General features: G+C 35.7%; 1 protein-coding gene across 4 annotated transcripts in view; it reads left to right on the top strand.

Moving 5' to 3' along the window:
- CDH18 (cadherin 18, type 2) overlaps window positions 1–13,898 on the top strand; it is a 1,248,329-nt gene that overhangs the window by 1,173,046 nt on the left and 61,385 nt on the right. The gene's annotated exons all lie outside the window — the stretch shown is intronic.

Raw genomic sequence — 13,898 nt, 5'->3', positions numbered from 1 at the left:
AGATAAAATATTACTTAAGCTTAGATTTAAAAAGAGAAATAAGCATTAGAGGCTTTAGGAGAAAAGAGAATATTTCTGTCCTTAAATAGTTGTAGAAATAGTCTGAAGCTTTTCTAGAGCATATGATAATTGTTTAATAGTATTTATTCATAGATATGTCAATCAGCTGTTGCTAAATAACACATAACTCCAAAACCCAGGAGTCTTAAAAAAAAAGCTATGTCTGACTATACCGTATGTGTCGATGGGTTAGCTGAGGGCCAGCTGAATTAGGCTAGCTTTTGATGTCAGTTCTGTTTATCTCAGGGGCACTCAATCATGCACCTGCACATTTACTAGGTTGATCTACGCTAGGTTGGGAGCCTTAATTGGGACAACTTTGCCCCAATTAAGGTCTTACCTTAATTCCTCCTGCTAGGACAAGTTAATTAGCCCAAGTATGCTTTTCTTGTGGCAGTGGCATAGCATATGAGGAAACATACAAAGTCTCATGAAACCTAGGCCCAGAAAGAAGACAGACACGATCACTTTCAGCTCATTCGATTACAAAAGTAAGCTGAAATCTAACCCAATATGAGAGAATCCTGCAAGATTACATGAATTGAAGAGGGAAAATAATTTGTGGCCTATAATTCAACCTATCTTTATTTTTTATCTCATTCTTTGACTGAACAAGGGTTTAGTTGAACTGTGATGGAGGTACAATGTTAATAAATATAAATGTTTTGTTTTTCATTTTATATTTATCTTTAAACCTTAGCTACAATGAAATTTCAAGATAAATTTATCTCTGACTTCAAGGATTCTAATTTATTTTTTGGATAATAGCAACATATTATAGGTTTCTAAGAGGTGAGTTCTTTTGGTCTCTCCATTATTAATCCCTATGTTTCTACTATCTACTTTTATTCATGAAACTTGGTAAGACCTAATAAAATTATTCTTTGAATTAGTAATTGAACTTAGAATTAAAGACTGACAGATAAGAATAATTGATATAAGTTCTATAAAAATATAAAACTGCCATGTAATCAAATATAGAATATTTGAATATTTTAATGTATTTAAATATAATACTTCTCTTGGTTCAGTTGTATTTTCTTCATTATAACATCAAGTAAAAAATTCTCTTTTTTTTCTCTAGATACTTCATCAACTACAATGCTGAAGATGACAGATTTTTCAACATTGATGCCAATACTGGAACCATTAAGACTACAAAGGTTCTTGACAGAGAAGAAACTCCATGGTACAACATCACAGTCACTGCTTCAGAAAATGGTAAACTACTTCATATGTCATAGTAAAAGATGTCACTTGTACAAGAAGACTTATACTGAAATTTCGTTAAGAGCAGGGCTCTCATAATCTTTATGTTTGATATCAGGATCTAAGAGAGTAAGCGGAATGTATTAGATATAATTTATTATCAGAGAGTAAGCGGAGTGTATTAGATATAATTTATCCTTATCAGATAGCATGAATAAGTCTTGTACATTCCTCCTTACTGTAATTCTGACACGGTGATGGAAAATTGGCGTCACAGAACTCTTATGCCTCATCCTTGAGTCAAGGGCATTTGGTTCTCCTTCTAATTGGGAGACTTGCTTTTTCATTTGCTTTTGCCGTACTTAACCTATCAAGTCTTTGGAAGAAGGGTACCTCATATGTGTGGTAGTTTAGGGAAAAAGAAAGAAATAAAAATATATAATTGCACATTGATTTTTTTGTCAATGTAACACCTCTGCTCAAGTTTCAAAAACACTTATAGAACTTACAGTAAAAGAATAATTCTTGGAATTTCAACAGCCAGATCTAGGCTCTCTTCAAGTACATGATCTAAAGCTGAGGGTAACTCTTGTTCTACCTTCACCCAGAATATTCCATTGTGATAAACACCTAAGCTCAGGAAACAACATACAAAAATACGTATCCATAATACTGCTGGTATCATAAAGATAGATATGACTGTGTTAAATGAAATTAGAATATAATTCTAAGAAAATGAATCCATCTTCATAACAATAAAGTTTTTTAACATATTCATAAGTAGACCAAAGGTACCAATTATCCTCATTTTAAAAGTGATGAAGAGTTTATATATATATGTAGGAAATGTTTTGATGTGTTCATGAAAAACCATTAATATATTAGAGATTAAGAACACTTCACATTTGAAAATAGTGCCATGTAAAGTAAAATCACGTTCTGTTTTTCTTTAGGAGGATCTAAAACATTAAAAATTGTAACAGCTTCATTGATATATCATTCATATAGCATAAAATGTACCCTTTTAAAGTGTATAGCTCAATGGTTTCTAGAGTATTCATGGAGTTGTACATCCAGTACCACAACCAATTTCAAAACATTTTTATTACTCCAAAAAATAATTCTGCATTACTTAGTCATAATCCCCCACACTCTCTCACTTTAATACAGGAAGCCTTTAATTTACTTTCTGTCTGTATAAATTTGCCTGCTATTGCTTTGTTATATAAAAGAATCATGTAATAGGTAGTCCTTTGTGACAGGTTCGTGTCATTGAGCATGGTGTGTTAAATGTTTATCCATATTATAGTATGTGTCATCAGTACTTAATTTTTTATTGCCCAAATTGTTCTATTGTATTGATGTATCACATATTTATCCATTCTTTACTTGACAAACATTCATCTGGTTTCCATTTTTTTTCCTAATATGAATAATATTGCTGCAGGCATTGGTGTGAAAGTAGTGGAAATGTTTCCATTTCTCTTGAGTATATGCCTAGGAGTGAAATTGCGGGTAACTCATACGGTAATTCTATGTGTAGCCATTTGATGAACTGGCTGATTGTCTTCCAGAGTGGATGCACTGTTTTACATTTCCGACAGCAATATTCCAATTTCTTCACATTTCCACCAACATATATTCCTATCTGTCTTTTTATTATAGCCATTCTAGTGGTGTGAGGTGGTATTGCACTGTAGTTTATGCATGCTTCTATTGCCCTTAATTATATAGCAATCATGAGGCTATTTCAGTGTTTTTTATTTTACTTGGATTTTGGTGTCTACAAAATTAGCTCAAGTGACTTTCATTTGGATTGGTTTTTCAACATAATATCTCTGTAAAAGTAACTTTTCACTAATTCATTTTAAAGGGGTGCTCTAAAGAATCCATGAGTGAGTTCAATTGCAATCACTTCTGGTTATTTTCGTCTTCAAAATAGCCAGATGTTAGCAATCGTGGATCCTTAGTAACATAAGAACAAATTAAATGGTGATTAAATAATAAGGACTCATTAAAAATTAGTTAAGAAATAAAGGGATGAATGGAAAAATATATCCAAGAAAAAAATTATGAGGGCTGAAATGGTTTGATTGTGTCCTCACCCATATCTCATCTTGAGATGTAGCTCACACAATTCCCACATGTCATCGGAGGGACTCAGTGGGAGGTAATTGAATCATGGGGGCCGGTCTTTCCCATGCTGTTCTCATGATAGTGAATAAATCTCAGGAGATCTGATGGCATTATGAAGGGGAGTTCCCCTGCACACTCTGTCTCTTGCCTGCCACCATGTAATATGTGACTTTGCTTCTCCTTTGCCTTCTTTCATGATTGTGAGGCCTTCCCAGCCATGTGAAACTAAGTGCATTAAACCTTTTTCCTTTGTAAATTACCCATTCTCAGGTATGTCTTTATCAGTAGTGTGAAAACAGACTAATACAGTAAATTGATACCAATAGAGTGGGGTAGTGCTGTAAAGATACTTGAAAATGTGGAAGTGACTTTGGAATCAGGTAACAGTCAGAGGTTGAAACAGTTTGGAGGGCTCAGAAGAAGATAAAAAAAAAGTGGGAAAGTTTGGAACTTCCTAGATACTGAGAGTGCTCGGAAGACAGGAAGATGTAGGAAAGTTTGGAACTTCCTAAAAACTTGTTGAATGGCTTTGACCAAAATGCTTATAGTGATATAAACAATAAAGTTCAGGCTGTTGTGATCTCAGATGGAGATAAGGAACTTTTTGGGAATTGGAGCAAAGGTGACTCTTAATGTGCTTTAACAGAGACTAGCAGCTTTTTGCCTCTGCCCTAGAGATCTGTGGAACTTTGAACTGGACAGAGATGATTTGAGGTATCTGGTGGAAGAAATCTCTAAGCGACAAAGAGTTCAAGAGGAAGCAGAGCATAAAAGTTTGGAAAATTTACAGCTTGATGATGAGATAGAAAAGAAAAACCCATTTACTTGGGAGAAATTCAAGCCTGCTGCAGAAATTTGCATAAGTAACAAGGAGCCAAATGTTAAAAACCTAGACAATGGGGAAAATGTCTCCAAGGCATGTCAGAGATCTTCACAGCTGACCCTCCCATCATAGACCCAGAGACTTGCACGGGCTGGGTCAGGGCCCCCTGCTGTGTGTAGCCTAGGTACTTGGTGCCCTGCATCCCAGTCGCACCAGCTGTGGCACAAAAAGGACCAAGGTATAGCTTGGGCAGTGACTTCATAGGGTGCAAGCCCTAAGCCTTGGCATCTTGCACATGGTGTTGAGCCTGAGGGTACATAGAAATCAAGAACTGAGGTTTGGGAACCTCCTCCTAGATTTCAGAGAATATATGGAAACCATTAGACATCCAGACAGAAGTTTGCTGCTGGGGTGGGTCCTCATGGAGAACCTCTGCCAAGGCAGTACAGAAGGGAAATGTAGGGTGCAAGCCCCCACACAGAGTTTCCACTGGGGCACTGCCTAGTGGAGCTATGAGAAGAGGGCCAACATCCTCCAAACCCCAGAATGGTAAATCCTCTGACAGGTTACACTGCGTACCTTAAAAAGTCACAGACACTCAATGCCAGCCCTTAAAACAGCTGAGAGGGGTCTTGTACCGTGCAAAGCCACAGGGGTGGACCTGCCCAAGCCCGTGGGAGCCCACCTTTTGCATCAACATGATCTGGATGTGAGACATGGAGTCAAAGGAGATAATTTTGGAACTTTAAGACTTGACTGCCCCGCTGGATTTCAGACTTACATGGGGCCTGTAGCCCCTTCGTTTTGGCCAATTTTTCCCATTTGGAATGGCTATATTTACTTACGTAATGCCTGGATCCCCATCGTGTCTAGGAAGTCACTAATTTGCTTTTGATTTTCCAGGCTTATAAGCAGAAGGGACTTGCCTTGTCTCAGATGAGACTTTGGACTGTGAACTTTTGAGTTAATGCTGAAATAAGTTAAGACTTTGGAGGATCGTTGGGAAGACATGATTGGCTTTGAAATGTGATGACATGAGTTGTGGGAGGGACCAGGAGTGGAATAATATGCTTTGGCTGTGTCCCCACACAAATCTCATCTTTAATTATAGCTCCTGTAATTTCCACGTGTTGTGGGAGGGAGCAGGTGGCAGGTGATCGAATCATGGAGCTCGTCTTTTCCATGCTGTTCTCATCATAGTGAATAAGTCTCATGAAATCTGATAGTTTTATAAAGGGGTGTTCTGCACACCCTTTTTCTTGCTTGCTGCCATGTAAGATGTGACTTTGCTTCTCATTTGCCTTCCGCCATGACTGTGAGGCCTCCCCAGCTTCAGATGTGTCTTTATTAGCAGCGTGAGAACAGACTAACAGAAGGGTGTTGAGCTACTTCTTCAGAAAAGAGAATCAACTCCCGAAGCATTTCAATCAGAAGCCATGCTTTAGATTAATTTTTTTTCACTACCTCACTCCAAATAATATTTGCATTAAGTAGAATGTAATTTATGAATATATATGACTTCATGCATTCATAAAAATTATGTTATTTGCAATCATCACCAAAATAAATGCCTGTTTTTACTAAGTAACGTCCTGATTATATATTTACTTGGTAAAATATAGGTATATTTTTATTACGTGCAATACTTTATATGGGGTTTGAGTTGATCTATATCTACTAAGTAAAGCAGTACAAAATTGTAATTTTCTGAGTTTTTAGATGGCAATAAAACAACTTTGGAGAACACCTCAATGAGCATTACTAAAATATAATTAAATTCTAATCATAAATAGGTGTATAGAAAGAAAAAGCACTAGTAAAGATTTTATAGCCATGTTGGGAGATTGTATTTAGAAATGAAATGCATGCACTGATTACTTGGCTTAATTGCCTGTTAATGTCATCAGGAACATTGCCAGGTACAATTGTTTGTCAACCGTAACCTCAACATCAGCCACGTTACCCAAGTGTTTTCTGATATATTCTGTTTTGGAAGGGTAGCTGATACTTTTTCAAGTTGTATTTTTAAAAATCTTCTTAATGTACAGGTTCTGAAGAGCCAGTTGTTTTGTGAAGTGACATTCAGTAGTGAATGTTTGTAAGTATTTTTTTTAGCCTACCTAGGGGTTTATGTCAACAAGAGAAGGGTGCCTCCTCTGGGCAGGTGAGGCATTGCAGCAGTATCTAGGAAGGAATGAGGGCAAGGGAAAAACAGTGCTTCTTCCTTCTTGGGAGCAGGCCTTGTTTCAGGGTCATACAAGATACCAATATAAATATTCCAGTTCCTAAATCTGTACTTATTCTAATATGACCCTTTAGGGAAGCTGATGTTTGCTGAGCCCAATCATTGGTCAGGTTATTTTAACTCACTAAGGTTTATTTTGTTATTTATTTTTGAAATTCATATTGTGAAGGAAATTAACTTTTAGAATTGTAAAGATAACATTATGAGGATGATAAATTCAAGATATTGTCTATGGTCAGAGACCTAGAAAGTGTTGTATTCTCATCATATATCACTGTTTTTGGGGAAAAGTACTTTCCAAATAAAGACCTACAGAACGTTTCTGCGGTGGGTAACACCACCTTCCCTCTATGCAATCTATAATACAGCTGTTTGGTAATTTGAATTAGTTTTCCATTGTTGTGTAACAGATAATAATAATATTTCTGTAGGTCAGAAATTCAGGTGGGCTCAACTGAGTTCTCTACTTAAGGTCTCAAAGGGCTGAGATCATGTGCCAGTTGGGATGAGCTCTTCTCCAATGGCTATGAGATTCTTACTGGATAATAAACTTTCCTTCAAACTTACATACTATCACTCAATTTTCCCTTTATGCGTCCCTGGTATAATGCATATTACGCATATTTCCATCCCAACTCTTTGTTAGGACCTACAAATAAGGCATCAATGACTGCCTAATAACCAAAACCTATCAGTACTTTTTACCTTTCATCTTTCCCTCATTTCTTGGTGACATTTGACTATGTTCATCTGTCTTTTACCTCTTACAATTTTCTATATATTAGCTCCCATTCCAGTATTTTGGTGTTGGGTACTTTATCATCTTTATCCTAAAATATCTTTCAATTAACTCATGCAGAATATATTAATAAATGATACTTGCTAGGCAGTGTGGTATTTTAGACACTAGGGATATTGAGAATATTATTTTGCCTTTGAGGCGTTTGAGTGTAATTCATAAGACAAGGTAAGTAGATAATTGCATTTTGGAAAATTACTGCGGAAACAGGATTTTTAGGGATAAGAGAGATTTTTTAGGGGCTACAAAACGGTAGTTTAATCACTCTAAGGGGATCAGTGAAGGTTTCATAGAGAGGATAATGCATGGATTCAGTCTTGAGTTGAGGGATGAGTAAAGGTTGCCCTGCATATTCTCTTCTGATTCCAAATGTGTCTGAATTTGTGTATTAGGATTCTCCAGAGAAACAGAGTGATAGGGAGGATATGTGTGTGTGTGTGTGTGTGTGTGTGTGTAATGTGTGTGTGCACACACACAGACACATATATATGTACATATATTGAGATATGGAAATAGACTGATAGAGAAAGAGAGAGAGAAAGAGAGAGGGGGAACAGAAAGATTTATTATAAAAATTTGGCTCACGTGATTATGGAAGCTGACAAATCCCAAATCTGCACTCTATCCCACTTTGAGTCCGAAGGCAGGCAGACTGCTATAGAGCCAGGAAAAGCTCATGCAAAGCTGTGAAGCAGGAGAATTCTCTGTCATTGGGGGGAAGTACTTTGGTTCTAGTCAGGCCTTCAACTGATTGAATGAGGCCCACCAACAATATGAAAGACTGTCTGCTTTACTCAGTCTCCCAATGCTAATGCTAATCTCATTCCAAAACACCTAGAATAATGTGTGACTATATAAATCTGAGCACTGCATGGCTCAGGTAAGTTGACACATAAAATTAACCATCACGGTACCGTATACTGCATCATTCACAGCGTTATCTGAGTGATATTTCACAATATCTGGATCTCAAACCTAACTACACATTATGTTTTTGAATCCCCTCGAGTGCTATACCCACTGCTTATCTGAGATTCTGAGATTCATTTTTCCTGAAGGTCCTCAGCATCTTACATTCCAAACTGGTAGCTCTCAAAGTGTGTTCCATGGGAACTAATAATGCAGATCCTCAGGCCTCGGCCCAAATCTAGTGAATCCGACATTCTGTGGTTGAGGCCCAGAAACCCTGGTTCTGTCAGGCCTTCCATGTGTTTCTCATTCATGCTAAAGTGTAAGGACCATTGCCCTATATGAATCTAATGTAAAGTTAAGGTTAAGGTTAAGAAACATTGTTTCTAACCACAATTCGATTTAAATCGTAGCTCCATTTAGTTCCAATCCTATGACAAACACATGCGCAGAGACACATAAACGTTTCTTGATGGTCTAAGAAATAAACTCCACGTGGATGGATTTCCTTAACAAGACTCAGCCCTCTCTGTTTTCAGCTTAATCCTCTGAAAAATGTGTATTGTGTTTTTAGTCATAGTCCCCACACAGGCCAGGGTTTTTCAATAATTTCATAATCCTTTCATCTCTCAGTGACCTGTTTTCATTTTGCTCTGCTTTACACAGTTACTTACTTATAAGAACTGTTTAAAATGTCACATCTGTAAAATTTTTTTGCAACAACCTAGACAAATATACAGTTTCTTTTCTTCCACAGGTAAACGTTGTGCATGCATTAAGTATAGCACTTACCACATTTCATTATAGTATTTTTTTCACCTCTATGGGCTTGTAACCATGTCAAGTTTAGAAATCTGGTCTAACTTATCTTTGTTCATCATAGTATTGTCAAATACTTAGTGAATGTCTTGGTATACAGAATGTGGTTAGTAAATTGTGTTAAATACATAAATATATTTTGCTCCTAATTTCTCTACCCATCATACCAGCTTAACAACTTCATGATTCACTACACAGTTTATTCTTCGTTTAATGCAAATATCCTGTTTAACCTTGTTCTATGCACTAAATGTAAAAATTTCTTTGACCTGATCAATTCACCAAGAGGAAACTCTAAGCATTCATTGCTTGTATAACAGATAAACTTCCAAAAGAGCAAAGTTTGGGAGATTATACTTTATTAAAACTTTCAATGTGTCTGAAAGCTTCTGCTATTTCCGGAATTTACAAGTGAAACAACAAAAAGTGCATATTGTATGCATTGCTTCAGCTGTCTTTTTCACTTTTTCTTTATGAAGATTACATACATAACAGTCCACAAACCAATGTTTGTGTTTTCTTTATTCATTGACTCTTTTTAGTTATTTTTTTCTCAACTCTCATGCAAACATATTGAAAGACTAGAATCCACAAATTTCAAATGGAATCCAACTGTTAATGTCAGATGATAGAAATGAAATGTAGTGTTTGTGATTGTATTGCTTGCTGCCCTTAATATGAAATTATTTTTGGTTAGCAGCTGCATCTAACAATATAAAAACCCATTACCTCAGAGTGAGTATTTTTAAGTCCCTGTAGTTTATAAACATTATTTTGTTATTGTCAATGTGCTTATTTTGATGTATGCAATTTGTCTTCCACAAATGTGATTGTATTAGCAATTTCCCTTAGCACACAAAGAGATCCTAATTGGCACTTTTTCTTAGCACACAAAGGGAATAGCACAGAAAGAAGTCAGTATTGCCTTAACCAATAATCAAAAGTAATCAAACAAAATGCTTTTTAGAAATGTTGTGTATACATATAGGTATCAATCCATTGCCATGTAACAGATTGCTTCATAATGTAGTAACATAAAACATTAATAAACTATAGTGTGTTACACAGTTTCTTTGGGTCAGTAATAAGGGAACAGCTTACATGGGTGATTCAGGTTCAGAGGTTGTCACCCAGATTTTGATTAGCGCTGTAATTATTTCAAAATGTGACTGGACCTGGGAGAGACACTTCCAACATGTCTCACTTACATAGCTAGCAAGTTGGTGCTGGTTTTTGGCAACGAACTCGGTTTTTCATGTCTTGGACTCCTCCATAGGACTGGTGAGTGTCTTGATTGCCATGGCAGCTGGCCAACTCAGAGTGAGTTACCCGAGAATGAGTGACCTGAAGGTAACCATCTTCTTTATGACCTAGCCTCAGAAATTGCACATTGTTACTTCTGCAATATTGTATTTAATAATATTAAATATGGAAAACCTTATTAGATATGGAAAGTCATTATACAAGGATATGAATACAGGCTGGAATAATTGGTGTTGCCTTGGAGGTGGCTGCCAGAATTTGTTCGAATGTTTTCACTTATATGTAAAAAAGCACACAAGGAAAAAATAATTCAATTTGTTCTCAAATTTAAGAGAGATTTATTGGCTCATGTATCTGTAAAGTTTGTAGGTAAATTAAGCTCTGAGTTTGCTTTTATCAGTTCTCTGTCTCCAATTCTCCCTGATTTTTCATTTTCTGAATTTTTTTTAACATCTCCTTTATCCTTCATGTTGCTATATTATAGTAAGAAGTAACAAACTGTATGTTAACTTGTAACATGGTAATAAGATGAGTGATGCCAAAGTTGGGTTCATGCATTCTCATTCACAACCTGGGGAGATAAATTGTCATTTTACGTAGCCATTAAAAATGTTGCTGCTTTTGGATTTTTGTGTTTTGGTTTTTTGTTTTTTGTATTAATCTCCTTTCACTGCCTTAACAAATGTATTTAATACATGAAATTTGTCCATACATGGATAAATTATTGTGGCAAAATGAAAGGCATGTGGACACTGACTCAGGACAATCAGGCCCATATTTTTATTATTACTCATGGTTAACTCCTTTCAAACCTTTTTAGATTCTACATAATAAGGAGCAATTTCATGAGACAATCACAATATCCACCACATTTACTTAATGTGCGAATACATTTGACAGTTTGTTAATTGCAATATCCCAGTGTTAGTGTCACATTGTAAGACAATTAGAACAAGTTTCTTTATTCAAAAGAAACCAAACCACTCAAATAATTTTATACAGCATTGCTAGATATTTATTTTATAGGTTTCTTTTTGTTGAATTTCTAATACCTCTTCCAATTTCCTTACGTGTATTGTATAAGATAACATTGCTTCTCCAAAAACTTATAAAATAAGAACAATCAGAAAAGGGTTTTCATATTCCTCTGCCATCCTATCAATCAATCTAGCTAGTAGATGTTGATATCTGTAAATATAGCTTTCTTCAGGTTCCTGAAATGCACTGTCCATGCCAAGTCTCTGGCCACTCCTTCTCATGACCTTATACTGTTCTTTCTTGTTTGCTGTGAGACAATGCTCTTTCTATTTCATCTTCTTTCCTGAATTCTCATTTTTCACTGTCTAAAGCATGATTCCCCTGTCCTCAAAAACATGCTTTATTTTCTATCTGAAAATAAAATTAATTCATGCAAAGCAAACAAAACAACAAAAGCTGAAAGCATCTCTTGATCTAATATTCTCCTCCAAGTACAACTGTTATCTCATTCTTTTGACTGAAAAACTCCTTCAAATAATTTACTCTGTTTACAGTTTGTACTCTTTTCTTCCATGCTGTTTTAAATCCATTCTAACAAGACTCTTGACTTCGATACTTCAGCACAATCATTTTCAACCTCCATGTCGCAGAATCCAAAGCCTAATTCTCATTCCTCTACTCAACGAAGCATCAATATTTGATACGATTAACAACTCTTTCAAGAAAAGACTCTTTCTTTGGCTTAAGGACATAATATCCTTTTGATTAACTCCATCCTTCTTTGGCTCTTCTTTCTGCATGCTGTTTAGTCCCTCCTCACTTCTCTACTTATTGAGTTGTGGGACCCCAAGTTTTAGACTTCAAATGTATCTTGAGTTGTTGTGATGGTGATTTCATTCAGCCTCGTAGATTTCATAACTCTCAAATTTTAATCTGCAGCTGCAATGTTATTTTCCCCTGCATTCCATATTAGCCACTTTAATATCTGCTCCTGAAGGTCTCAAACTTGACACGCTGCAAGTAAATCTCTGTAAAATCCGATTTCTCCTTCAATCTTCTTCAGATGTCTTATCTGTCTTTGGAATGATGACAGTAGTCTTTAGCTTGCTTATATAAAGCATGCAGTCATTTTTCTCTTCTCTCTCATGTTCCACATCCAATCCACTAGAAACTTTTGTCAGCTATACCTTTAAAAACTATTTATAAGTCAACAATTTCTTATCGTTTGTCTCATTTCTACTCCACTTCAAACAACTTTCACCCCTTACCTGGGGTATTTTAATAGCTTTCTTTGGATCCTAACCTTAGCTTCCTTTGTGTTTGGGTCCTAAACTTAGCCTTCTTGTTATTCACCCACCTGTCATAATGTGCCTTTTAAATCATAAGTGACACTACATACTACTAAGTCAAATCAAATACTCCCAAATAAATGAAAATATGACACTCACAATGAATGAACCAAGATACAAACCCAGGCACTCACACATATATGATTATGTTGTCGAAAGTTAAAGATAAGGAATGTCTTCTGTTTTTACCTTAGTTCTGAATAGAGGAAATGAAAATATAAAAATGTTAATCATCAGATATTATGTATAAGGCACTTCTTTTTTTTTGGTTTGTGCTATTTTATTAAATAAACCAGTTTTTGGGGTTTTTTTTACAATTTTTATGATGAAAATATTCAAGTAGAAAAAGAATAGTACAACAATAACTTATTGCTGCTGCCTTTTAAATTTTGTGATTTTGTCTTATTGGAACTATTTGAAAGTAAATTGCAAATGTTATAATACTTCATCAGGAAACACCAGTCTCTTTGACTGAAGGTTCTTTGATTATCATTTTTTTCCCTCTTTTTTTTTTATTTCTTAACTATTGCTTCAGATCACCTTGATGTCAACAACCCAGTGACAAGCATAAATGAAGAATATTCTCAATAATTTATAGTATTTATTATTTCAATAGAAGCAGTACATTAATAAAGTTTATGTTGTTACTAAAAGTTCATTTTAAAGAAATGTGTTAAAATGATGCATTGGAAAAATTTTGTCAAAGAGAAGTCTATTTAAGAAAATGACAGAAAAAAGAAACCACTGGCTACAAATTTAATGCCTCAGAATATATCACTCTTGTTAACAAGTCAAGTTTCATGGGGAACAATTTACATAGTAAAATTACCATTTTTATGTGTAAAGCATAATGAATTTTGCAGAGGCATCTAGTCACTTTCCACAACCTTCATCCACAAAAGTTGAATTTGAAGTGATTTTTTTTCCCTCACCTCCAAGTCCTGGTAACTACTTATAGTTTTACCTTTTTCAAATGTAATGAGAATGACAAGTAGACACTGTGGGCTCCTTTGAGGCATTCTTTTCAGGAAGCTTTTGCGTTAATGAGTCAAGCTTATGAGTTACTCTTTTCAAGAAGCCATGCTTGGCTAATTTATATATATATTTTTAGTAGAGATGGGGTTTCACCATGTTGGCCAGACTGGTCTCGAACTCCTGACCTCAGCTGATCCACCTCCACCGGCCTCCCAAAGTGCTGTGATTGTAGGTGTGAGCCACCGTGCCCAGCCCAATTTGTGTGTGTGTGTGTGTGTGTGTACATACATTTTAACTTGTCTTGGGTAAATGGCTAAGTGTGGGATTGTTAAA

The sequence above is a fragment of the Mandrillus leucophaeus genome, unplaced genomic scaffold, assembly GCF_000951045.1.
Source record: "Mandrillus leucophaeus isolate KB7577 unplaced genomic scaffold, Mleu.le_1.0 Scaffold278, whole genome shotgun sequence".
Classification (NCBI taxonomy): domain Eukaryota; kingdom Metazoa; phylum Chordata; class Mammalia; order Primates; family Cercopithecidae; genus Mandrillus; species Mandrillus leucophaeus.
The sequence above is the reverse complement of the archived record's forward strand: the minus strand, read 5'-3'. Positions and strand labels throughout refer to the sequence as shown.